Consider the following 25595-nt stretch of genomic DNA (forward strand, 5'->3'; position numbering starts at 1 on the left):
CCATTAACAAATAGTTGCCTCTTGTTTTAAGCATAAACTCAAAGAGAATTTTGGTTGATTGACTCTTCAAATAGGAAACTACAACTTGCAAGTGGGGTTAAAAATAATTGAAAAATAAATTCAAGACCTATTTCTTTGAAGGCTGTTTAGATTTTCTTTTATTTTTTTTAACTGAAAAACAGAATTTTTGCAGTGTTGATTTAGTAATCTGATACTTGAGATGCTGCTTATGCTTTGACATTAATGACTTTTCATGATTATGAAAGCATAAGCTTATAGGAGCCTTTAAGACGCTTTAAGTATTGTGGAATAGTTGTGAACTCAGTAACCTCACTGAAAACCCATGGCGTGAGTACCTGTTTCTGGGACATTATGTAAAGGATTAATGCAAGTCCTGACCCTCAGACTGAAAAAAGTTTGACATTAATTCATGATTATGTGAAACCTCTGTTCATTCAGATTATTTGCCTTTTCTTGACCAAAGAAAGCTGCTCGAGACACCGACATCGTTTGGGCACCGTAGATGGTGTGAAACATTGATTTGTTTGATTTTTCCCCCAAAATTTCATCAGGATCTGTTTAATCTGATTTGATACAGCCTTTTACGAACTGACAAATGTTAGGGATTACTCCTTCAGAATACATGGACTTCACTTCTGCCAACCAGAACTCTATAAAATATGCCTGGGCTGCCAGGAGCCACAGTGGGAAGATTTCAATGGATGTGAGCTTCAGCGGGCACTGGCCGTCTTCCAGGAGTTCAAATGCATCATTCACACTGAGAAGCATTAGCGGCGACAAATTATTCCTCAATAAAGTCAGAGGAGTCTTGTATTTTTTGCAGATTTGTGGTGGGACTTTCTCCGGAGGGCGGAGGGAGATACGTGTTGACCTGACAGTGAAGGGAAACGAGAGACTCTTAAACTGTGATCCTGTCAGGTGTAGCTCCCCTCAACCCAACAGCAGCGGTATCTGCCCACATTCCTGCCATGCATTCTGTTCACCAGTCTGCCTGCTCTTACAGCGCTATTCAGTTACACAGTGTCATTCAATACACCTGATCTTTGCTAAACAGACCTTTGGACAGTTACTGAGGAACTTATTTAGCCGACTTCTCAGCCACAGGCCAACAGCAGCCAATATGTCTCGATGACCATGGTTTCACTACCTAGAGCAACTTTCTCCATTAGCTTGTGTTGTATACCTCAGGGATCATCAAGACCGATATCTTGCGAAGGATATAAATCTAATTGGATTTGCAACTGACAGCTTTTCATGTTTCTGTTTCCGGCTAGCATTTCAAAGCGAGCAGTGCTCTTTTTGACTTTGTAGGGCTTTGGGATGCTTTTGAAACTTTTAATTGGGTTTATGTTCACATTCCCCCACCCCCCGCCACCCTCCCAGAAGCTGAAACAAACTTGAGCAAAACCGTTCCTGAGCTGTAATTTGTTTACAAGCTGGAGTAAAGGCATTTTGTGTGGGAAACATGCTTGGGAAGAAGCAAGCTTTGTATATTTCCAGATTACACAACTCTCAGTGATCCTGCTTTCTGTGACCTCAGATCACATTACATTTCACGCTACTTTAACAAAAAAAATTTACGTCATTTTCCATTGGTTGCAAGTATAAAGCCAAAATTCTTTAAAAAACACTTGGACATTTTAATATCCTGAATATTTACAAGTATGCAATTGTGTGTTTAATTTTAAACTTTAGTTGCAAATATGCCATTAGAATCATTTTTGTGATTCAGTTTCAGTAAATTGATTCAAAACTGATTCTGTGTTTTGTTTGCATCTAAACTCAACAATGCACACGAAAGTCTTCAGATGGCATTTTTCATGTATTAATATGTTTTAGTTACAGTAAGTAAGTTTTGCTGTTCTTTACTATTTATTGTTAAATGGTGCATATAAACAAAAAATCATTAATTCTTGCATTGTGCATTTTTAATTTAATTGGCAACTGTGGCTGTTTAGTTGGTGGTATATTATGGTTTAGCAAAAGTGAAATATTGAGATATTTTGGAAGAAATATAAATTCAATATTTTTCAGCCTTTTGCCAACATCTCGTGTTTGCTCTTAAAGGGATTTACAAAGAAGCAACAAATGAGTATAAACACTCTAGAAGCAATGATTCAAATGATCATATGGATCAATCAGCTTTGGTTAAGGGAACAAAGCCATGACAGGAGCAGGACAACAGAATTTTAGAATGAAAGCCAATAGGAATTGCAAGCTAAAACACACAAAGTATAAACCCCAAAAAAATCCCTAAATCCCTTACACACATTTCATATTTATCTATGTTTGTGCTTTGTACACTGGTGTGTCTGTCATTTCCTATACAAAACAACTTTTTCAGAAATGTTATGTTGCTGGAAACCGCTATGTGGCTGGCCTGTCTGAACTGCCGTGAGCGTTTCAGCATTTTCCTGTTGTTTTGTGCCCTAATTAAATTATGTCTTCTAAAGTCCCTGTTACAAATTGTCTCTTGTGTACCCTCCGGTTGTGCTTTTGTTTTATTTATCCCTTTATGAATGATGCTTTGTTTGAAAAGAAGGACATAAAGAGGCATAGAGATAGAGAGAGAGAAAACCAGCTACCCATTACCTTTGATAAATCCCCTCTGCTGTAGGGGGCCTGTCATACAGGGGCCTGATTTCTGTCCATTCTCATGTTGAACAAGTCCCTTTCTCTTCCTGCTGATTCATCTCTGCTCCCCACCACTGCTCTTAAATGCTGGTGAGCATAGCGGCTGAAGTTCCAGCAAAGGTCAGCGTGAGAGGCCACTGCCCACCCCGCAGGGTCTCCTTAGTAAAGCGCAGACAACGCCAGGAATGTAGCCGGTGGACAATGAGACCCTCTCTTACCTCAGCACCAGACTGACTCCCTAAAGCACGCTTACAGTCAGGATGAGGGATCAGGTTGAATCCCATTAAGTTGCTTTAAAATTAGAATGTGGTCTCTATGTCTGTCTGTCTGTCTGTCTGTCTATCTATTTTTTATATCTGTCTGTCTGTGTGTGTGTGTCATATCAACCACTTGCAATTAACAACTTCTTGTAACACCTTAGAAACCACTTAGCAACACCCTAGCAACCATTCAGTACACTCAGCAACACATTAGCAACACTTTAAAACGCCTAACAACCTCCTAGCAACCACATGGCTTTCAAACTTTCAACCACTTGCAGTTCCCTAGTAACTTCTTGAAACACCTTAGAAACCGCCCTAGCAACTTCCTAAGAACCACTTTGAAAACCTTAGCAAAACCCTAGCAAACACCCAACCATTGCTTGGCAACAACTTGGAAAACACTTTAGAAACTGCTTAGCAATGCCCTAGCAACCACCCAGAACCGACTAACAACCATCTAGCAACTTGAAACACCTTAGAAATCACTTAGCAAACACTCAGTAGCCTACACATAGCAACGCATTAGCAACCACCTAGTAATGCCCTAGCAAGCACATGGCTTTCAAATTTTCTCTCAACCACTTGCAATTCCTTAGCAACTTCTTGAAACACCATTGAAAGTGCTAAGCAACACCTTAGCAACTTCCTAAGAACCACTTTGAAAACCACTAGCAACCACATGGCTTTCTCTCCTTAAAATGTCAGACAAGGCTTTGTCAAAGTTTATCTTGACAAACCTTCCTTTCTACTTAACATTGTACATTTCTTAAACATTTATTTCAAGGAGTCATTGAATAAAATAATTGTTCTTAAGATTTTAATTAATGAAAACTGCAAGTAATTATATTCAAGCACTTACTTTAAGTAGTGTTTTTCATCTTAAGAGAACACCACAACATTTTCAAAAGCTTAGCCTAAGGCCCACATGTTGAAGAATTTGTGCAGTTTTTATAGTCACGCTTCACTGTAGGAGTGGCCTACTGGCAAATGCCAAATGATACAGCCTGGGAAATCAGTTTTTCTAAACCTCCGAACAGGAAGAGCATGATATTTTCTTTTTTATCTATCTGCTGATAGCGATCTACCAGATGGTATTGTTTTAAAATTAGAGGCATAGTAAAACTATAAGAAACTAGGAAGTCTTTCTTACAAGGGTTTTTTCTTGTAAGAATGTTCATTTGTTTGATTTTTACATTCCCTATCCACTGCCAAACAAAGAAAAACAGTTTACCGTGCAACATGAATTTTTATGAATCAGGTATTTTTTCTAAACAGGAAGCTTTGATATCTCATGTTGACCCTGTCCGTTTTTGACTCTTTAGTCTGTAAATAATGGCAAGTCTTAATATGATTTGAACTCTTTTTCGTTTTCTCGCACTTTCTCTCTCTTTTTGTTTGGCATGGCCCTTTTGTTCCGGCAGGATAATTAAGTTGGAATGTATTCTCTTCAGGGGGCCTTTGGGGTTGGATAAGAGGAGAGAGAGAGTGTAGGAAGGGCAGAAGCAGTGGATGTTTGAAGATCTTCTCTGCCAGAATTAGGTTCTTTAGTTTCCTCTGCCTGGCCTCTTTTAGAGATGTCTGTCTGTCACATCGTGTTAGCGGACTGTACGTGCGCCCTCCAGACTTCTCCTTTGTCTCTGTTTGCCCAGCACTTTTACTCATCGGGAGAGCGGTGTTTCAAAGCGGCTCTCTGATCATGCTCATTAATTCTATTCTCATAAGCTCTTTCCCTCCTAGACACATCAAGGCTCACATTGTATGTTAATGGTTAAAATAATGGGTGTTCTTCAAAACTGTAGCATTGTATTTTTTTCAGTCTTGCTTTGATGAGTAAGCACATTAACTCTCAGATCTGGGAAAAAGCTCTTGAACGCTTCCAGCACACTTTGGATGCAGGGAAAGATGGAGGAGGGAGGAGGGAAAGCATTTCTTATGTCCTGAGGGAAGGTTGGTTTGCTCAGGCTGTTTCTCCAGGGAATGCGAGTCTGCCTGTGGGCTTACAGACAGCTGAAGTTTAGGGTCATGTGACCACAGGACAGGGCAGTGAGTTTGGCTAATCCCTCCTCAAAATGTCCACTTACACTGAAGTTTAGGACGTCCTGTCAGTTGTGTTTTCCTTTTAGATAGCTGTATCTACTGTCTCTACACATAGTGGCACTCATTGGCTCTGTTCCAAAACCTGGTGAGCCTTACTATCTGCTGCCTACTTATTTAATACATTTTAATGCATTTCATAGAATGTTTTACTCAAAATCCATTTTGTCAGTGTTTACTTAGAGTAGAAAAGACAGCAGCTCATACCACGTAGGTCTCCTTATGTGAGGCACGCAGGAGACTATTTTCATTTGACTTCAATAGAGTTTAGTTTTAGCATGCTATATCTAATAATAGGAATAAAACTACAGGACACATGTTGGCTAAATAGTTTTTTTCTTTTGAATTATTTTTTTTCTTTTTATTTTAAATAATTTTTTAAAAAATTGTATTATTAATTTTACTCTTATAATTGATATTATTGTTATTGAATAGTTTTAATTAATAATTGTATGTAATAAAATTAACTTTTTTAACTGTTGTAAAACTGTAACTGTAGTTACTCGGGAAGTAATCAGTGATTTATAAGTTTTTTTTAAATCGATTTAGGTATTTAATACATATAACAATTTTAGATACTGCGTTTTATTTTAATTAATTTTGTGTATTTTAATTTTGTTTTATTAATATTATAATAATAACTAATAATGTTTTTAAATTAATTTTAGGTATTGAGTGAATTTTTTGTGACAATTATTGACTACAGGGGGACTTTAAGCTGTTTTATTGCTTGGAAGTGTTGAATTAAGGAAGCGCAATAAGGGCTCTGTTTCACAGACTGACCTGTGGAAAAGTGCGCTTGAATGTTGCCCTAGCTGGGGGCTTTTGATGTTCAGGCCGAATGACTGTTGAGTCTTGTTCCAGGATTACTATAGTCAGTGTTAGGAGGAGGGCTACGATTGAAATGACCCGCTTGCCCCGATACAACAACCCAGTCTGGTCACAAGCACTGGTGCGGAAGCTAGTCGCATAGCCAAGCAGTTCATACTTACTTGAACTTAAAAGGTTGCAAAAAGTTGTTAACAATTAGACACAATTGAGAAAATTACTGGAAGTGTTTTGCTATTAAAACCTGCAAGAACATAAGCATGCTTTTGGGATTTGCATGCAAAATACTTGAGAGTTTGTCATGGTTGTATAAAAACAGGATGGGGTAGGAGTTTCCCATGAGTGAAGGGGAAAATCGGATAAAAATGATGTTGTGCCTCATTTAAGTCCTGAGTCACTGACTTGTGTCTATGTCATTAACCTTACTAACATGCGCTTTAGGGAGTTATGAGATCCTCCCACTGTAATTTAGAAAGGAGCCAATGGCTTTTACAGAAGTTGCACTTTTTCGGTGTAATCACTGCTAAATTGTGATCGATTACTGTGATTAATATACATATATCTGCCACACTATTTTGATCGCTTCTGTAGACATTAGTGTTTAAATCCGTAACATAACCCTTTATCCCTAGTACTTCTGTAATAATTTGAATTATTGTAAGACAGAAATAATGAAACTGTGTGGTTGAAAAGACTGTAAAGCTGTTTCATATACATGACAACTGCTCTCTCTTGGTCGGTACTTGTCAAAAGGTTTAGTAGGCATAGCTGAATCGTTTAGGTATGAGATCGTGTGGGTGTTTGAATCGAGATTGTGATCTTTTAATGGCAAATCATGCTGCTCTAGCATAAACATGTTTTTTTTTTTTTTTTTGTCCAGACAAAGACTAATCTGGCAAAGTGCATGGAATTGTTTTTTATGAATCAAATGGAAACTGATGAGCCACATTTTAACTAAATTCTGCTGGTGTCAGCTTTTGTAAAGTCATGTCTTAACACATCAGTAGCTGCTCCCTTAATTCTTCAGGTGCAAAAAAAAAAAAAAATTCTTCCTGTCTTTAAAGTTTAAGACCAAGCTTATGCGTCTGTGTTTTTATTTTACTATTTCTTTCCTGTGGCATTTAAAGTTGTAACAAAATCAAGGAGACAAATGTTTTGTTTTGTTTTGTTTGAACAGAGCCATTAAATGAGACCAAATTATGAGGGTAGATGTACTACAAAACGACAAGGTCAGGTCAAACGAGATGCTGTAAAACCAAATTTAGACTTATCAAACAAGGGTTTGTTGAGTGACACAAAGGAAATGGCTTGACACGAAAGGGTAGACAGACATAATGTCCTTATTTCATGCTGTTAAGTTTTAACAAAGTGAGGCTCTGGATAAATAAAGGTTACATGGTGTAGTCTCGCGCAGACATGTGGGTCCTGTGGGACCAGCACATGTGATGGAGCAATCTTGACAAAACACTTGCTGTCAGACCGCCTCATTTCCACTTGATTAAAAGCTTCTTGTGCTCACTGAAATACCCAAATGTTCTGCTAACAGAGGAACTAATGGAAAGTATTGAGTTTAGTGCAGAAAGGAAATGCTGGTATTGAATGGAAACTTCCTACATTTTACCATTTGGCTCTTAATCAAAGGAGTTGTGAACTGTCAGGGAGGTCCAAATGTGTTCTAGTCATCCTTTCTTGGATACACTAGGATTAAAAATTTTGGCATCAGTAAGTTTTTAATGATTTTATTCTATTCAGCATGGATGCATTAAATGGAATTGGTTTTCTCTCTCTTTTGTAAGTCACTTTGGATAAACTTTGGATTGATACAGCCAAATAATTTTAGCCTTGGTGAGCTTCTTGATAACTTCTTTCAAAAACATTGAAATGCTTTACCAACCCTAAACTTGAATAGTACTGCCTCCTCTCCATGATGTAAAATGTATACATTTAAAAAAAAATTATAATAATTGAAATATTGAAAATACTAATACCTCTAATAGAGGTCCAACATATATTAGTATAAAAAAAACAATGTGGATAGCATAGCTCACATAATTAGTTTTTTGAGTTCATTTTGAGATCTTATCACAGTGGATTTTTTACAATTATTTTAATATGTTCCATGATGTTTGCTTATACTGTTAATAAAGGTTTTTTGCACACAAAAAAACAGAGTGCGTGGAGTACGTCAGAAACTGAATGCGCATCTGTATACTGTATCCAGTGTAGACAGCATCAGAAATTATAATGGGTTCTATTTGCTTTTGACGTGATGCTCACATCCAGTGTATGCAAATGTACTGAATGCCAGTGGGCGGGGCCTATGATGTGATGATGTATAACTATTCGTCGATGTCTTGCTCTGGAGTCAGGCATATGCAAATGTATTTGCCCATTGGATGTCACAAAATCAGCCAATATCAAAACAAGCTGCTTTCTGAGCTTGATTAAATAAATGCTTTGTTTATAATGAGAAGGATGTTTTAATCTATCTATGAAACCTTTAATCTTTTAATGGTACAAAAACCTCTTGTATATCAAGATCAAGGCAACTTTGATTTCTCATGTCTTGACCCCTTTAAAATCTCATTGATAAGCTTTATCTGGACATCACTATAGATGTTACATGTCTAAGGATACCATAAACCCGCAAGTGGCATAGTTTTGCTCTTAGTGTTACAATTTGATGATAGGAAACTAATACCATAGCATTAAATATCAGTGTCACTGTTTGAGTCTGTATGAAGAATGGCCCATAAAGGAAAAAAGTGAGAAGGGGGAAGGGGCAAAGAACCCAACGGTTTCTACAAGTTCTGTCCAACTGTGCAATTGGGTTTGAAAAGATCTCACACTGTGAGCCGCCTCTAGTGTTTGGGTGGGAGGGCAGGGAGGACCCAGCTATTCTCCCTCTGGCAGACGGCATTTTCCACCTTTTCGTCACCCTGATGGCTGTCCTTTGAAGGAGCTTTGTTCCCGAACCCCAGAGATGTCTGGAGAATGCTGGGTCGGTCCTTGTGAGAGATTCTTCTCCTCAGATGCTTTTTGAAGTGGAATACCCTTTCATTCTTAAAGCCTTTACTTATCTGGAAATAAACGCAAAGGCAACAGATGATTTTCAGATAAACATACGTAACCATTTCATGAAGTTCCCAGAAGAACAAACACATCCTGTCAGTATTACGAGGCATCCAATAAATGCAGCGGATGTAGTGTTTTCCGTCAAAGAAAAGAGTAGTGTTCAGATCAGAATTAGGATGCTTGTGAGGTTTCCTTCTGCTGAAAGCATGTACAGATGTTGTCGGGTGGCTCATGGCCCATTATGGCCTCTTCTCCAGATGTTAATCCAGTCACCACCTCCGTTTCCCCTCTTCCGTCTGTGATCCACCTCATGCAGGAGGTGAGAGCGACAGAGGGATGGCAGTACTTTTAGGCGGGTGTGCGTGCAAGAGTCTCTGTTGTGACCTCCATTATGACAGTGATTCAAGACAGGTTTTGCTTCAGGATCAAGACTTCACATTAGACAAGTGAAAACCCAATAAAAATAAAATAAAAAATTATCATGCAAAAGTATGTTTTTGAAAGTTTCTTATGCTCATCAGGGTTGCATGTTTTTGATCAGCATCATTACTCCAGTCTTCAGTGTCACATGATCTTTCAGAAATTATTTTAATATTCTGATCAATAAACATTTATTATTATTATTAAAGGTGCTCTAAGGGATGTTGGGTGAAATCACTTCTTGTTGACGTTCACCTTTTGAACGCTTTTCCGATGTAAATTCGGGACTTCGCACGTTCCTTCTCCTTTTCCCTATTCTTTGTTATTTGTTCATCGGAACGTTGTCTCTTTGGTCGTGTATCAGCCATATCAAAATTCTGAAGAATATACATTTTTAACATTAGTCGTTGTCTAGGACATCTCTCCACACCCCCCTTCATGTGCACGCGCACTAACCCCCCAACCCCCACCCCCAAATCATTCTTGTCGGTTATTGGCGGGAACACTGTTTGTTATGTTTCGTGGTCCAGGCTGGGCCAGTTTGTTTTTCTTGCCGTTTGTGGAGCCTGGGCTGTCTACAGAGATGGCATTTTTTTACAGTGTGTTCAGGGGACAGGCAGCTAGCGGATAGTGAGGAGATGTTTGCTGTATGTGACAAAAAATGTTTTGGCCTAAAAAACACGTGACATAGCTTAGTGCACCTTTAATGTTGAAAACCTTTGTGTTGCTTAATATTTTTGTCTAAACTGTAATAGATTTTTTGTTGAATAGAAAGTTCAAAATAACACCATTTGTTTGAAATGGAAATCTTTTGTAACAATTTAGTCTTTTAGTCAATTAAGTCAATTTAGTCAATTAAGTCTTTACTGTCACTTTTGATCAGTGTAATGCATCCTTATTAATTTCTTTAAAAACATCTTACAGAGTAGTGTACGTCCAAAAAATCCATGTTTGTTAATGTTGCACATTAACTTGTATTTAATTTAGCCTGGGTCTTTTTTCATTGCTTTCATAACGTGGCATGTCATGCAACTTGTCCATGCTGGTATCTGTCTAACTTGGCTAACTTCTTTTTATTAACAGATGAATTTGCAGAAAAAATACCATAGAGCTTAAATAGATGTATGATTTTTGATTTCACAACCACATGATTTTGTTTTAATTTTGCTAACTATGCATGCTTATATTTTAGTTGCATTATTACGTTTTTTTCCCCACTGCATGACTTGATGGCAACTGGTGTCACAGTTCATTACAGTGAGCAAATGTGTCACTGGTCAACTTCCTCCCTTCTCATAGGAGACACTGATTGTTTATGTCTCCTTTGGTGGCATTGTCCTAATTCTTGAGGCATAAAATACAATATTATTCCGGCAGAATGCTAAAATATGTTCAGTTATATAACTTGTTTGTTCCGAAACTTATCCTTTTTTTATCTGTTTGCAAGTCCCTTTGAGACCTTTTGTATTACATAAGGATATTGTTTTAGTTGTTGACCATTACTCATAGACCAAATTCTGTTTTGCCCTCTGCTGCCTCAAAAACAAGATTTTCAAAGACCTTGCCAACAAACAGCTGTTGTCGACAAGCGTCCCCATCCCCCTGGTGCCTTTCAATAGAGCTTTAGGACAGCAGAGGGCTCTCTTTTCAGGAAACAGATTGATGGGCATTTTAAAGACTGACAGGTGTGGGTTTCTGTGTGGAGGTCAGTGAAGCTATTGTTGCAAATGAAGGAGGGCAAGACAGAGGCCACTGCTTGGTCACAAGTCACAACTTTTCTTTTCGTTTGAGATATTGATAAACTGATTTATCAGTCAGGCAAATTAGTCTGACAATATTTAGCCATTTTGAGATTGTCGGCATATGCTTACTTATGTGTGTGTGTGTGTGAATAGTAAATGTGGTGTAAAGTAACTAATTTCACTGTAGCAATTTTGTATACATCTTATTTGGTATTATTAAATTATATGTAGTGTGAGTTGAATTAATGATATATATTGGCATTATATGGAGAACATTTGATTTCTATTATTATTTTAAAATTATTAAGTTTTGATCAATTACGATTTTTTTGATTTTGAAAGAAATCCCTTATGTTCACCAAGGCTGCAACAGTAAATATTGCTAAATATTATAACAATTTACAATAACTGTATTCTATTTTAATATATTTTTCAGCATGGACACATTTACCGTTGCTTGACGAAAATTTGCAGGCGTAAATCCAATAGAAATCCATGCGATTATGAGTTTCGCGCGAGGGTGAAAAAGTTCCCCACGTTAATTTTCAAGTTGGTCTCTTGAATTCATTCACCATGCTGACCAACAGAAAAGCACCTGAATGCTAAGTTTTTGACAAGAAACAATTTTATCGCAAAATTTTGCTGAAATAAGGTTGACCACAACCTTTACTTTTAAAAAATGCATTCTGTTTTGTTGCAACACATACAGCTGCTTTTCAGTACAAGAGTGTATTGTGTAAGTGCTCTCGAATGCATCTGATTGGGGTCAGGTGAACCCAAAACCAACTTTATACACGGCTTCCTTAGCAATGCTTTTGAAAAAATTTACTTTCGCATATACCTAATCCAAATCTAAGGCATCATTGCTCACTTGTGTAGACAAGTGTTGGCTTGAGCTCACTTAGGAAGGATGAGTAGTCATCTGTAAGTTTCAGCGTCAACAAAGCCTTTCCTCAGGCATGTTTGCTTTATCTGAGCCTCACCCTTTGCTCTCAGTTAATATGACCCGAAGAAGGATGGTTGGACGGGGACGACCACACCTTGTCCTTGACTTGGCCGTGTCAGAGGTTTGAAATCTTAGCACAGGTAAATAATTAGCCCAACCCCACTGTTGACAAGACACAGACGAGGCTTGTTTCTTCTAGACGGGGTCCCATGTCCAGCAATGCGGCCCGTCTGCTCTCTCTGGGCGAACCACGTCACACATGCACACACATGCTGTAACACAGCACTGAGCTTAAGCCCTGCTAATGATAGTGCTTCGATTGAGATGTCCTCTGTAATGAGGTCAATGTGGGAAAGGCTGTACTCAGCACCCCCAAGAGCCCCATAACACCCCCCCCCCCCCCTCCCCCTCCAATAGGCTCAGCAGCGCACCCTAATGGTACTTTTGTAAATCTGATTTTTTCCCTCTCAGATTTCAGCCAATACTTTTCTGGGAAATCAGGTTTATTGTTGTAATGCTAATAAAATGGCAAACCTTTTTTAAAAGTTGCAAACCTAACACATCCAAGAGCTGTAATAGTGAACATATGCTTGAGGTTTTTGATGCCGCTTTGCGAAAAAGCCTGAGCATGAGATTTGATCTCAGTTTTGTGTTTTCATGAGCTGTTTGCTTGAGATAAAGCTCTTCACGGTGATTCTGAGGTCTAGCGAAACGTCTCCCAGGTGCATGACCATTTTAAAGTGGAAAAGACCACAGTGCTTTTATTTATCTAGGGTGAAAAATGAGATTGTTTGCTCATTGTCACCTGCCCAGTGTACATTTACTGATGCACGTACGTCTGATGTATATTGATGGTTGAAATCTAATCAGTTGCATTCTGTGAGTAAGAGCACACAGTTTATGCACTTTAGCAGTTTGTGTTATGCACGTTGTTTGTGGGTATCAAAACACTTTCAAAACACTTATTCGCATGCAATAGTGAGTGGGCATTGATACAGTTTCCTATGCAATGACGTTAGCCAATCATAATAGTGTCTGTTTACTGACAAACCTTAAAGGCCCACTGAAGTGCCTTGGAACGTGTCGCTTTGTATGAGGCGTTGACGTAATTTCCACTGAAACAGGAAGCTAAGGCGGGACATATTGAATGGCTCCTCCCCCTTTTCAAATAGCCAATAGAGTTTAGTGTACCTCACAGACTGCAAGTCGCACTTGACAGCACCATGGAGGCAAATCCGAGCGCTGATGAAACGTTGGATTCAATAGTAGAGGTGTGAATAAATTCTAGCAATTTCATTCTTAACCAACATACAGTTGGAAAACGGAATAAAACTTGAGCGTTTGAGCAACCAAACACACATCTCCAACCCGGTGCGAGATGCTTTAGATTCTAGAGAGCATTTGATTGGGCAGAAGATGTGATGAGAAGCTGAAGTCCGCAGTGATTTTAGCAGAAGTGATGGACTGCAAGTTTTGAATGCATATATCTCCTAAATGTGAATTTTGTCATTGTTTTGGAACACACCAGCTTAATCATAACCTTAAGGCTAACATATTCATACTAAAATCTAAAAAACTTAAATTTTGATTTCAGGGGGCCTTTAAAGGAGACACCCCTTAAAAACGGATCATTTCAAACAGAGGGTCAGAATGAAGGTTGAAAATAGTTGTTGTTCCACATACAATATATATATTTTTTGTAACATTATAAGTGAACCTCATGGAACAAGTATTTGTTGTGGTATACACACCAATAAATAGCACGTATGGACCAAACATGCAGAAAATCTGAAGTCTGGCTACGTGAGACTAACACACCTGATACAGTCAGTAAAGTGATGTGCAATCAGCACATTATTGTAACCGTATGTTATATGGGTCCCGAGTGTGTTGATATACACAAGATAAAAGGCAATAATGTCAACAGTCCTTCACTTTAAGTAGCAGATGAGGGACGCCCCTCTGTGTTTGTCTTTTTTTTCGGTTCTGTCCCTCGTGAATGAACTGTTTGAACCGCGCGGTGTTACAGAGAGCACAGCATCAGATGCTGACAAGTCTTATTAACAACCCGAGCGTGTGTGTGTCTGCATGCGTGTTTGAACAGGTGCGTTTGGAGGGGGGGTTATGCTTTAGCTGCACACGCTCGATCTCTCCTCAGGCTTGATTATTAGATAAAACTATAGCTTCAGTGATCAAACATGCTACAGTAAGACTTTATCTGGCCTTGTATGTGCTGTGCAGTAACAAGTGCATATAGTCACAGTGTAAATGCATAATATGGTCATAGCCTGTCAAACAAAAGGATTTCCCACCTCACATTAAAGGTGTACAGTATTATCAGATCTTTATATGTAACAAATGTTTTTAATGTTAAACCTAAGAGCATATTTTGTTTCACCCTTCTCATTTTACTTGAAGGATGTCACTCATGCTTTATTCTTAAGACTTCAGCTGTATAATACATGAAGTCTTTGTAGTTCCCTCTAGTGGAGAAAGGTAATAGTTACCATTTATTAAATCCTAAATAAATACATAAAACAAGATTTTGAGTGATGTTTCCTTGAAAAATTCATGCCACAATGCTAGATATTTGCTCTTCAGTTGCTTAGATGTTCTGAATGGTTTTTATGTGTTTGCTGGATAGTTTGCAAAATATATTTTATGTTTGGTTAATGTTTTCTTTTCCAAATAGTATCAAGGTCCCGATATTTCTCCCTTTAATGCAAGAAATTCAATATAAGATCAATATAAGATTAATTATGAGTATTGTCTTCGTTATAATATGAGCATCTATGAACAGTACTTTTATTTATAGTATATAAATTGCTTCATTTTCAGGTTAACAGTCTATTATGAATGAACTTAAATGAACAATGAACAACATTGTTTATAAATTAACATTAAACCTAGAATAAATGCTGTGTTCGTTCACGATACCTAATGCAATAACTAATGAGAACGAATTAAACATTACTGTAACGTTAATTAGCATATGTATTCAGTATTCTTCAGATCTGTATGACAATTTTAATGCTAGGTTTTTTTCCATTTTTGATGAAGAGATCTCAATTATACAAGAGCTTACATTATGTAAACCTCTCATCTTACAGCAGAGGGAGCCACTCATGCTAAAGGGCGTCATGCTCACTGAAGTTTGTCCTTAAGGAACTTGGAAAGCATTCTCAGACATCTTTAAATCTATTACTTGCAGCAATAAAATATATATGCCCAGATGTAGCCATGTGAACATTTTCTGGCAATAGTTTACTCAGGCATTTTAGTAATAAAGCCTGTTTTGTATCTGTTTGTTATCTAGGCAAGTCAAAACCTACATGTTGCGTCCAGATTTGGCCTGTTTTGATGTAGACTGCTGTATTTGCCATCCATTGTTAGTATGGACTTTGTAAAGGATCTCCCGGGAATGCTACATTTTGATAATTTGATGACATGAATGAGAGCGACTGTAGAGCGTGTCTGAGCAGGATAAAGACCCTCTGGGCTGCTCCCTTCATGAGGTTGTCTATGTTACATGTGTTTACCCAGCGTTCAGTACATGAATGAGGTCTGAAAGATGCTTGTCAAGAGGGGGCTCTTCTTATCTGCGCTGCTGGGCCATGACACGTCCCTGACAGGGTCCTGAGAGATATTTTCCGTTGCAGAAATCAACCCTAACTCACTCCTTCCTGTCCAATTTCTCAATGGGAGACTTCTCTGCCGTTCAGAGCCGAGAAACAACTGTCTCTAGCACTTGTTTCTGCCCAGACATGCTCCTCTAAGTCTGACCTCATTCTGCAAACCTTCTAGCGTCTATATTGGAAGTCTGTTTTCATTTATGGAATCTTTGATGCTTGGTTTTACGTGAACTTCTAGCCTAGAGTTCAGTGTTATAATTCTACTGCCTTATTTCCCGTGGTGGAGCTGTAAGGATTTGGTTTCAGCAAGTCTGTAGATAACGCTGAAAAGTTAAGGGAATTGCCCAGCTCTCCAAGCAGTTGTTTCTGACAGATTTAGTGGAGTGTGCTATAGAATTGGAAGTTTTATGATTTTAAAATAACATAAAACACAGCCCAGGGAGGTATAGGCATTGAAAATTTATGTTGGATGAGTTTAGCCACTGAGGAAACACATTCACTTCTCTTCTAAATCCTGTGCAGCATTTTATGATACTGTAAGTGTGAAGACCAGACACAAAGTGAGAGAAATGTTAGTCACAAGTGCAATTTTTAAATTATTATTATTATTATTTGTTCAAGTTTGTCATTTACATTAATAATGTTGGTAAATATTTTATTTTTTACTTAAGTCATTCAAGTTTTTTGACACTTAAGTCACATGTAAAAGCATACTTTTCAAAAGACAGAAGTTGGCTGTATATATATATATATGTCGTCAGAGTCACATGATCCTTCAGAAATCATTCTTATATGCGTTTTGCTGCTCATGAAACATTTATTATTATTATCAAAGTTGAAAACGGTTGTGTAAAGTTTTTTTTCAGGATTCTATGATGAATAAAAAAAAAAATTAAATTGAATTGAATTTATCTGAAATTGAAGGCATTTTTTTATTTTATACAGCAAAGGTGCATCCAAAGTGACAGTAAAGACATTAATAATCTTACTAAAGATTCTATTTCAAATAAATGCTGTTCTTTTGAACTTTCTAATCATCAAAGAATGCTGGAAAAAAAAAACTGTACACAACTGTTTTCAACATTGATAAGAATAATAAATAATAATAATAATAAAAAAGCAGCAAATCAGCATGTTAGAATGATTTAGGATCAAATGACACTAAAGCCTAGAGTAATGAATAAGATACTTCTTTTAAAAACATTCAAAAATCTTACTGATCCCAAACTTTTGAATGGCAGTATATATACAAAAATCACCTATTATTCATTTATTTTTTCCTATATTATTTGTATATCATATTTTGTTTCTAATTTTACAATATTCATACATTAAGCACTAAGTGTGCTTAAGCTTCAAAGTAACGTTTGGGGCTTGTTATTTATATTTTTGTGTCTATGAAAATTAAGTCCAGTATGTCGAATAAACCTTAAGTGCCTTAAGGAACAACCAAACTGCAGAATCAATACAGTTGAACACAGCTAGATGGCACATACCATGACTCACTAGAAGACTATCAGTGGAGCTCTTGGAGCCACTGGAGATAGAATGAAACCAGGACCACCCTCTGCTCAGGAGATGCCCCTTAACTAAACTCATTACTTTTTGAAGCAGCCCCCTGAGTGAGCTCTGTCCCTGAGGAAGCAGTGTTTAACATGTAAATGCTCTCCTGCGGCTCGCTTGCTGACAGAGAGCCAGAGAGGTCCAGACAAAAGCCTGCTGGTGTCATGAAGGCATGCCTTGCATTCCATGTCATTGTCACTTAGTCTTTGAAGTTTAAGATGGGGTATCCTTCTGTACTCCTTTGTTTTGTTTTTTGTCCTTTATAGGTCCTACACTTATGCACATGCACACAAAGCAAGAAAGGTGTTGGACATGGATTTTGTTGTGTTGTGTACGTGCATTTTTGTTTCAGTTTGTAGTTGATTCGGGCTGATGGTGTTTTTATTGTGCGAACTGCCTTTCCCATCATTGGGTCTTGTGGATTTGTTTTTTCAGGGTGACCTCGGTTTATGGAGTCCCATTGCAGGGGTTACAACCCCTTTTAGCTGTAAAAACACATCATATGGATCTTCCATATGCTCCTTAGAGAGCTCAAACTGTAGCTCAGTTGGTAGATGATGATGGGTAGCTTGAACTTCTATATCCATTTACACTTCCTTTGTGTGTTTACTTTGGGAAGGTTCACCCCAAAATGAAAATACTTTCAAAATATTTTGACCCTATAATGTTTTTTTTGACCCATTTAACTTGACGCCAGCATTTGTTTTCATTGAATGGACAAAAACAGCTTGAAAATTCTGCTAAAGTGATTTAATAATTGATGAAAATTCATTAAAATGTCTTAAAACAAATAAGAAAAGATATGTAACTTATTTAATGTTCCAAGGAAGAAAGAAAGTCATATAGGTTTGGAAAGACATAATGAAGAATGTTATTTTATTGGTGAACTGTTCCTTTAATTCAACATTTTCTTAAATGAATGTATATGTGTGTATTGTAATGTATGTAAGTATGTCTTTCAGGAGATTTGAACTCTCCTGCCAGGCTGTTGTTGAAGATAAGAACTTGTTCTTAAGTGACTTGCCTGGTTAAATAAAGGTTAACTAACTAACTAATGTAATCATATTCAAATGCAGCTAAAGAAGAAATTGTTTAAATTCAGTCTGTCGAGTCCCACTGTCTTTCCTTCACAAAGGACTTGTGTTGAAATGTCCACAGCTATTGTCAGCCTTAGTCCATATCAGATTCACTAATTTTGTTGTATGGTATAATGTTATATCGGATGTATAGTTCTCTGAAACAATGTATAGACGGGGGACCTGAAAGGTGAGGACAGATCAGAGGAAGCTACAATGCATAGAAAGTTCACTGGACACCGAGAGGGGCTATTGAGTGTCCTCTGGCTTTTTTGCAGGAGTCTGATTACATGCTGACTGCAGCACTTTTCTGAAGCTTTAAGGCCAGGACACACCAAGCCGTCGGGCTGTTTTTGACCGTGTGTTCCGCACCGCTGGCTCTAGTCAAACGCCGTTGGATTGATTCGGCATCAGGCCGTCGGTGAGGGAGAGAACTCTGGCTGTTCAGCTTAGCGAACAAGGAGAATAAAAGCGAAAGTTATATTTTTGTTATATTTTTACATCATCTTACCTGAGCAATCGAATGCACGAATATTTTCATAGTAACATAAGCCGAGTGGAATGAAGAAAGTGATCCGCGTGATTGATGTTCAAAATGCTAAGCAAGCGCTTTTTTGTTTACGGGTTTTATATTTGCAGCCCTAGTTTCGGGTTTCCTTTTTGAATGATGAAATAGACTAATGATACCTGCTGATATAGACAGATATTTACTTACACGCAGTCACAGAACGCAAGTGCTAGCTGACAGTCGCCTTTAGTCCTTTTAGTGTGTTCAAGCGCAGCTTTTTGGCAGAGAAACAGCCGACGAGAGGCAACAACACAGTCAGCTTTCGTCGCCGCTAGCTCTTTGACATCAGCTTGGTGTGTCACGGGCTTTAGACTTGGCATGCCCATGTCTTTTGAATGACACAAAAGGAGAAATATATTTACCGGTTTGATCATTTTGTCTGGTATAGATTTGCAAGCTTGTGTATCTGAACATTTGCAGGTTTTATAGTTTTGCAAGCTTGTGTCTGAACATATGTAGGGTTTATTGGACCTATGAAGTGGCATATGATGAAATGTTAGACTGGAAGGTGATGTGACCCTTTTTAAATTCTCCTGTAAGTGGTCCAATATGGTGTCCATTTAGGACTGACCTTGCAATTAGAGGTTAAAGTGGGTCACGTGCTCAGTTTGGCTTCTGATGGGAGAAAGAGCGAGGTTACTCTAAATTGCAGCATGTGATCACTAGGTTTTCCCCTTTGGCTGGTGTTAAGAGGACATATTAATCTAATCTGTAATTTGTCGTTCAGTCTTTAAGTAGGTGATCCATCTATAATTTTGCCTCTGTGCACTGCTCAACATTGCAAAACTCAGGAGCCACAAAGCATGATTATTTTAGCCCATAACCGCACTTCTTTTAAATCACAGTAATGGCAAATAATATTGTGCTATATATTTTTTTTGCTGTAAAACATTCTGTTGTTCCTTATCGGTAACACACACTAAAATAAATATTTTTGAGAGAGTTTACTTTGTAAGTCCCTTTAAAGCATGTAAACATTATATTCAGGTGGGAGGGAGACTGTGTGACCATGGACCTTCCTCCGTCATATTTTTTTTGGTGAAACATTTTAGAGTAAACAGTTCAGAATTTTTAACTGCTTTAAATTGACCTCAAAAAGCCTGTATGAATGTCTGCTTCAATGCTGTTTGACTATGTAATGACAAATCTCAGTGGGAAATACCCAAAGAATATATTTAATCAAGTTTTTTATTCTGTCTGCTCCTGTTCATGCTGTAAACATGTGTCACATCTGTTACTGTGTTATTATGGATCAAGGACACCTTGTTTGTACATCTCATAACTTCTGCTTTTGGCATGTCAGCTTGGGTAAGAGGTTCAGACTCTCTCTGCATTTAAAAAGAAAGCCTGTGGACAGCGGAAACAGGATGAAATGCTGTTATTATCCCTATGCTCAAGTTAATTACATGCACTCAACAAGTTCCCTGTCACCTGTAAATATAGAAAGCTTTGTTCAAATTCACAAGATCCTTTCAATTATCTGACAATGTTTTCCTACTCACCTCAATGCAGTCCAAAAACCCTATATGATGTATTTTTCGACTGTATGTCATGTTATATACTGTATATGCTGTATGCATTTGAACACATCTATCTATCTATCTATCTATCTATCTATCTATCTATCTATCTATCTATCTATCTATCTATCTATCTATCTATCTATTTATTTAAAAGAACAGCATTTATTTTGAAATAGAAATATTTGTAACATTATAAATGTCTTTGCTGCCACTTTGGATCAATTTAATGCTTCTTTGCTTAATAAAAGCAGTCATTTCTTTTAAAAATCTGACTGATTACAAACTTTTAAACAGCAGTGTACACTGTATAGTTTTTCGATTAATTTCAATTATTGCATTAATTTGGTAATTTAGTTGAAGATACATATGAGGCCATGTAGATTTGATAAACACAGTCCAAACCATCTTTTTATTCAAACACACCCAAGGACATTACATGTAGAGGACACTTCTCTCATCAGTGAGAGGCAGGAAATGTCAGGAAAGCTCAGTTCCTCATAGGAGTTTGCAGAGGAGTGTGACTGAGAACATACCGGTTTTGGATGTTTGTTTCTTTTGGCCACCCATCCTTTCTGGCTGCACATCCCATATATCCTAAGCACCTCAAACTCCTCAGACTAACATGTGACACCTATTTTTCTGTTATTGTTGTATGATTAATATAAGTTTTCCTCAAAACAAAGCTCAGATGCCAAACTTTCCAAATCATTAGGGTCCCTTGGCACAAGAATATCCCAGTTCAGTCATAAAGGAATGAGGGACTCCCCAAAAGAAAAACATCAAGCATTTTTGTTCTGTAACGGCAATGAGTAAAAGCTGCATTAAATTTTCAAATTCATGTTAAATCACATCCTGATGAGTGCAGCTTTCATCCACCAAACAAATCTTTTTGGCTGATGGCAGAGAACACGTTGGCCCTGAGTGTGTGCCGAGAAAGGTCACGACTGCGAGGGAGTCACCGCGGAGAATTGTAAACTAAGATTCCCACCCATGGATGACCTGAATCATGAGGTTTAGCATTAACCCTTATGTAAAAGCTAACAGCAGGACTTCAGCCAGTTATTGAATTGTTAGTTGCTTCGGTGATGTATGTGACATTTTGGCTCGAGGTAATAAGAAGCATGTGTTGATGTCATGTTCTCATGGCTGCTCGTGTTTCAGTGTCCTTGTGGGTAAAGCTGTGTTTGCAGTTCATTAACCTTTACTTCCTGTGAAATGAGAAGAAAAAATAATGAAGTCAGTCGTACTTCCTTTAACCTGCAGTGCACACCGGAGTCTAATCAACTTTATGCATTTCTTGCATGTAGGAATTGGCAGAATTCTATAATAAAACATTTTTGGTTACTTAATATCGATTTATTTTGGGAGGATTTTCTCCTCCAATCTTTGTTAACAAATGGGCTCTGCTCTAAAACCAAGTTGCTTATATAGGCAGCAAAATTGTGGGCTCAATTCTCAATGTGACCTTTTCCCAAAAGGTAAGCAGCATAATACCTTCTTTTGGCCAAGTTCTAATGTAGCTTTGCTTGTATCCTCCTTGTAGAAGTCAATCCCATTATGCATAGCGACATGGCCAATAAAAAAAATCAAAGATGTTGCATACCATACTAGGCGCGTTCACTACGGAGATGGCGATCGTCAACTTCATCTTTGCAGTCGTTGAAATAACATTAGTATAACTTAATATAACTTAATAACTTAATTACAATTTTACAAGCTATTACAATGACTAAAGATTTCTAAAAAAATATATACATTTCATGTGAATTAAATTTTTCACAAACGAAAACAAGCAGGACAAATGCTTCACATTTTCATATTTTAAAGGAAACCGTATATGTAATGAAACTTACCGATTGCAAGATGCAGTCTATGTCCAAAGCATTGTAATCTTGGCCCTTTGTTTAGAGCAACAGCCTTCACGATGTTTGATCCATTGTCAGTGGTTATTGACACTTGCTGCTCCTCACAAAGTCCCCAGGAAGCCAGAGCATCTCTCAAACCCTGAGACAGATTCTCTCCAGTGTGGTCATCAGGGAAATATGACATTTGCAAGCATCGGCTTTTCATTTCGAAATCGTCATTAATAAAGTGCACCGTTAAACTTAAGTAAGGCTCCGATGTTCTGCTTGACCACATATCTGAAGTAGTTGCGTAGTATTTGACTTGTTTTAACTCCGATTCAACACTGGCCTTGCATTTGGAATACATCTCAGGGATGGCAACTCTTGAAAAATAACTTCGCGATGGCAGTTGATATCTCTTATCAAGGGTCTGTATCATTGTTTGGAAGCCGGCTTTACTGACGATATTTGCGGGCATCATATCTTTGCATAAATGATACGTGACATCGTCGGTTATTTCTTTATGCCTTTTTGAACTTCTGTCGTATGGTGTGCAGCTCGAAAAAATCGTGCTATGAAGCGATTTAGAAAGCGCGCATGCTCAAATCGCGATTAATCGCACAGCCCTATTAGGAATGGCAATGAAACGACTCAACTGACGCTGTAGGTCACATGACAAATCCAACATGGCGGGTTCATACCATATACTGTAGAATGCACTTTTTAAAGGTCAGGAAATTCGGTGTGTGATTTCAGTCACACCTACAGTAGAGTCTGTTCAAATTGTTCTAAATGAGGTTCTATTTCAGTTTGGACGCTATCTCAGAAGGTAGATGTCTACATAGGCAGTAGACAACAAGGCTGCTCACTAGGTTTTGCCACAGAACCTATGAGAATTCTTCCAGCAGAGTCCACTTGAAATCTAAATGCTATGCTGAGTTAATGCTAGATTCGCTGTGTTCTTGAGGACTGTCTACTTCTGCTCAGCATTTGTTAATGCAATTCCCACACTCACTGTGGGCTGCCCCAGTGATTTTGGCTGTGCCTCTTGATGAATTGTTCTGAGGGGTTGACTTCTCTATTGTGCCTCAAGGGGTTTGGCAGACGTTGTAGGTTTCTGAAATATCTGCATGCCTCATTGTGTCCTTTCACTGTTTAAGAAGAGAACCAAATCCCCTGGTTCAGATTTTTATCCAGTTCACATCAAAACCCCAAAGAGTGATTATGCATCCTAGACTCATCTTACTATAAATTCAGCTCTGAGGGTAATAAGAAAAACAAAACACAACACAAAGCTTCATTGTATCTTTTGGCTTATACTGTTATTCAGAGATGTCTGCACTGTCAAAGAGTGAAACTTTATTCATTAAGATTTTAGACTTTTTTAGTTTATTTAATTTACTTTTCTTAACTTTTAACCAAAGTACTTCACAATACTAAAATTAGCTTTGCACTGTAATAAATGTTTATTTTTCAGTGGATTGCTTTAAATTAAAAGCCAGACAAATAAATGACCAGCATTGGGTTTTATTTGTATCTTTTTAGCTTTTTTTATTTTTAAATTTTGTCAGTATTTAGTCATAAGCTGCGTTTCCACCAAAATTACCCGGAACAATTCGTCCCAGGAACTCTTTCGTCCTCTGCATATAAGCTTAATAAAGCCTGAACCTTGTCATCTGTCCATCTGTCGTATTTTTTAAACTCCATTGTTGATTTGAATAGCAAACAACTCTTACTGCACGCATCGCAACAGACTTTTAAAAATGGTGGTGGAAATAAATGCTGTGTGCAGTCAACCAATCAAAATGCTGCATGAACTCAACCAATCAGCGTGTTCAGCGCCCAAGTCCAACCCCCGAAAGTTCCTGAACTTTAAAAAAATTACTACCTCGTGAGCAGGGACTTTCTGAGGGGGAAATTTTTGTCCGGAATTTCATTTAGATCCTGGTTCCTGCGGTCGAAACACACAGAGTACCACCCCAAAGTCCTTAGGTCCTGGGGAAAGATCCTGTGGTGGAAACGCGGCTAAATTGTAGTCCATTTGTTTCTGACTGAAGAGCACATTGACAATGTGCACTTAATTTTTTTTTATAGTTGTGTCTCCTCCTGTAATTATAAAAACACATAGTAATTTTAAAAGTGGCTGTGTTCTGATTTCTTCATGCTATAGTAATAGTGACTTTATGTAAAACATTTTCAGGGATTTGGATACTATTTGGAATATAGCATTATGTGAATCTGCGATGGTATATTCACATACGTTATATACTGAAAAAAATGGCGTAGACACAGTTTACACTCTGTAATTAATTCTGAAATTTAACATGTTGAATTAAACATGAAATTTTGAAAGTGTAAGACAGAAATAGTATTTTCTTGTGAAACGTAATCCAGTAAATGTTTTTTTTTTTTTACAGTATACTGAGAGAGGCACAATGTCCACTGATGCATGTGTTCATATTTGTAAATTTCTTCAGGAGAAATATGTGCAGTTTGACTGTGCTTATAGAGTGTCAGTTAGCATGTGGAGGGTCTCTGTCACCAGCTCCCGTAGGCTTGTCTGAACAAGTGCACAAGATAACTCTGTAACTGAAGCACAGAACATGTGGTCGCCACTGTCAAAGCTAATTGTAAGTTTAAACCAGAGAACAAGATTTGTATTGGGGGTTGGTTTAAGCCAAAATGCTCGAGGTAAGCAAGTTTTTAGACAGCTTGTCCCAGCTCAAAGCTGGCTTCTGTGTGAACTTAATTGACATAGTTATGAAATGATTTATGACGTCTCTCCTAAACAGGGAACACAGTTTGTATCAAGAAGGATAAAAAGTTTAATGAAACAGTTGTCCTAACTAGGTAGCATAGTTTGGTCTTTATAGCATTTGTTAACTATATTTAATAGAGTGATTGCATATTGATATTCCTCAGGCATTCAGATTATTCATATCAATAATCTTTTTATCTCTAGTAACATACAGACTCCATTAAGTTTTTAGAATTTATCACATTTATAATTTTACTATATACACTACTGTTCAATAGTTTGAGGTCGGTAATTTTTAACATGTTTTGAAAGAAGTCTCTTATGCTCATCAAGGCTGCATTTATTGAATCAAAAATACAGTACAAACAGTAATATTGTGAAATATTTCAATTTAAAATAACAGTTCACAAGAACAGCATTTATTTAAAACTATTTTTTTTTGTAAAAGTTACTTAACTGTCTTTTTTGATCAATTTAATGCATGCTTTGTGTTTAACTATTTATTACGTCAAAATGTTCAACGGTAGGCTACTGTTATGTTGCTTTGGATAACTCGCTGTAAAGTGTCCCTGATGCAACTTTTCATAAACTACCTAAATATCAATTTT

The 25595-nt window shown here is 37.5% G+C and overlaps 1 protein-coding gene across 2 annotated transcripts in view; it reads left to right on the forward strand.

Moving 5' to 3' along the window:
* The window catches only part of col18a1a (collagen type XVIII alpha 1 chain a), a 79049-nt gene that overhangs the window by 15872 nt on the left and 37582 nt on the right, over positions 1-25595 (forward strand). The window lies entirely within an intron of this gene.

The sequence above is a fragment of the Abramis brama genome (genome assembly GCF_963993115.1).
Source record: "Abramis brama genome assembly, chromosome: 8".
NCBI lineage: Eukaryota > Metazoa > Chordata > Actinopteri > Cypriniformes > Leuciscidae > Abramis > Abramis brama.